The sequence below is a fragment of the Chinchilla lanigera genome, unplaced genomic scaffold (assembly GCF_000276665.1).
Source record: "Chinchilla lanigera isolate Chin_1 unplaced genomic scaffold, ChiLan1.0 scaffold00008, whole genome shotgun sequence".
NCBI lineage: Eukaryota > Metazoa > Chordata > Mammalia > Rodentia > Chinchillidae > Chinchilla > Chinchilla lanigera.
The window spans coordinates 8,936,581-8,939,792 of NW_004955409.1; positions in this window are offsets into that span (position 1 = coordinate 8,936,581).

A 3,212-nucleotide genomic window follows, 5' to 3' on the forward strand; every position below is an offset into this window, starting at 1 on the left:
GGCCTTCCCTGGCCCCGGCCATGATTTGAAATAGCGAGGCCACCTCTTCCCTGCACATCCTTTACCCACCTAGGCGGCTTTCACTTTCTGCACAGCACGGATCTCCACCTGATACGCTAGCTTTTACTAACTGACCTCTCTACAAGAATGTAACCCGTGAAGGCAAGGGTTTTACCTATTTCACTCAATGCTATCTCCCCAGTACACAGAGAAGCTGTAGTATCTTTAACACTCAGTTATCATTTAATATTCAGTGAGCAGAATCCAGGGAGGAAGCAGAGAGCAGATCAAGGGCACAAGTATAGAGTTAGCCTCAAAAGGAGATGTAATACATTCTTCTCGTGGGGAAGGATGTTTACTGGCTTTGGACCCCTGAGTAAAGCTGTGACAGTAGAGCCATTACACGCAGGGCGTGTCATGGGCCATGCCCAGGTCTGTGCATTTCACACGTGTTAACTAGTAGCCTCACAACAGCCTGCTGGTAGGTTGTATCATCTCCGTCACACAGATGAGGAAACTGAAGTGGACTGAGCTTAGGTAATGTGTCCAAGGTGAGCAGCAAGTCAGTGGCAGAAGTGGGATAGAAACCCACAATGATCGGACCCCAGGACCCATCGCCTCCACCTCCACACCCTACTACGTCTTCCATGTTCTTTGGTGAGAGGGATACAGCAGCAGTGGGACAAGACACTGAGAAGAGATTTGGAACAGCATCTGAGAGCTTACTTAGTACAGGACCACCTGGGAGAAAATGAAAGGCTTTGCTGAATAGTGCGAAAGGCCAGGACACAACCAGACATGGTTTAGTGGTGGGCTCCATCCGCTGGGCAGGTCACTGTAGTAACAGTGACGCAGTTACGCCAAGTTTTTGGGTTGGTGGAACAGGCAGAGTGGTCAAGCAAGCAAGCTAGGATGGAAGCAAGTCTGAAATAGTTAACAAGGAACCCGGCAGCAAGTTAATGAACTTGGAGCACTGGGGACCCGGGAAATAGAGGTCATAGCATCCAGGAAGAAAAGACTTTGGAGAAATATAAGGGAGACATGAAAGCGACATTGTCAGAGACAATGTGCAAGTGTGGGGAATGGGACGAGGGAACTGTCCACAGGGATGAGGGCCATCTGAGGCAGGGCTGAGTCACTGGGTTGACCTCATGTTCTCCTCCCTTTGCAAACCCCCACTGTCTATGTTGATGCTTCAAATTTCCACAAGCCAAGGGAAGCTCTTCCTCCCGTAACTGATGGCAAAGCTCAGAAGGGAGATAAACCAATGCTTTGCGTCAAGTCCTCAGGTAAGGGCTTTCAATTCCTTCCCTAGAGCTCGCTTAGCTACCAAGGATGCTCAGTAGGTGCCAAGGTGGGAAGAAAGAGGTGAGGGCCGGAGGAAGGGACGGGTAATCACTGGGCCAGTCTGTGTAAATGCAGCCCTAGCTGGGACTTTTGGAAAGTAACAACTAATCTATATAAACCGAATATTTTAGCTTTCTAATAATGCATCCAAATCAAATGCTTTTACGTGTGCTCTCCTACCACGTCCCTGGTCACTGCTACTGGAAAATTCTGACCTGAGCTTCCAGGAGTCAGTGTGCAGATGATTTTTGCGGTGGGGTTGTGTTCCAATAGCAAAAGGTAAGGTGAGAATGCTGCATTGAATACACCACCCCCACTGAACACTTTAACTTAGCACAGAACACTGTACACTGTAGTTGCCCGCTGTTTACCTTCATGAGGGTACAGCCACCCAGGCCTGTGGCTACCTGCATGTGCTGCACGTTGTAAGAGGCTATCAAGCTGCGTATGGCAAGCTCAGGAAAATGTAAAAGCTAAACTTTGAAGTACGGTTTCTACTGAATGTGTATCACTCTTATAACATCGAAAAGTTGAAAAATGTTATGTGGAAAGCAGCTTTATTAAGTCAGAGCATTTGTACTTGTTTTTCTGTGATTGTTCTCTGAATTCTTCAGAGTTATCACCACTCGGGGCAGGAAAAACAGCTCCTTTAGCTGCAGCAAGAACAGAGGACATACCGTCTTTACAAGTGAGAAGTAATGGATAAAAGGTATCAAAATGAGTATTATTCACCCTTAAAAGGGATGAAATTCTGAGACAAGCCACAATACGGACAAACCTGGAAAACACGCAAAGGGAAGCGCGCCAGCCCTGAGGGACAGATATGGAAACTCCACTCATACAGGGAAGCTGGCACGGCCAGGGTCACGGACGGGAGGTAGAATGCTGGTGAGCAGAGCCAGGAGAGTGGGGGCGGAGAAGGGGAGTTGGTGTTCTGTGGGCACAGAGCTTCAGTTTGGGATGAAAAAGTTCTGAAATGGATCACGGTGATGGTTACACAACGATGTGAATGTATTTAATGTCTCTGAATTTTACACCTAAAATGGTTAAAATGGCGGGGCATGGTGGCGCACGCCTGTAATCCCAGCACTCAGGAGGCTGAGGCAGGAGGACTGTTGCAAGTCTAAGACCAGCCTGGGCTACACAGTGAGCTCAAGGCCAGCCTGAACTGCATAGCGAGACTCTGTCTCAAAGACAAAAAGACCAAAAAAAAAAAAAAAAAGGTTAAAATGGTAAAACTTATGTTTTGAATATTTTACCGCAGAGTTATAAAAACAAAATATGAAAAGTAGAGAATTACAGGGTTGTTAAAATCTACTTCCCAAAAGAAAGCAACCAGGATTCCAGGTCGGCTGAGGCACAAATAGCTATGGAAAGAAAGGCAGGATGGATGGCCAGGCTAGAGGACATGATCTGTGTATCCCAATTTCTAGGACACAGTGCGTGTTCAGGATTCTTTGTTACACTGCTAGTGACTGCAAGCAGGGGCTGTAGTGACTTCCGGGGCAGTGAGGATGTGTGTCCAACTAGCCACCAATGCTCCTTTTGTGCACAAATATTTTGAGGTCAAGAGCTTTGCCTGACCCTTTGTAGCCGGGTCCTACAAGTTATTTACGGTGTAGTTATTGAGTGCAGGTCAAAGCTTGATTTGGTTTACATAAATGAAGAACAGATTTTGGGGGGCAGCACTGAGGATTGAACCCAAGCCTCCTAAATGCTAGGCAATAGCTCTACCCCTGAGCTACATCCCCACCCCTCAGATGTCCTCCCAAAACTGCACCGTCTGACTGGAATGAAGTGAGATTAAAAACACCAAGACACAGGCAAACCACTACTCTTAATACAAGCAGGACACAAAAGGCTTG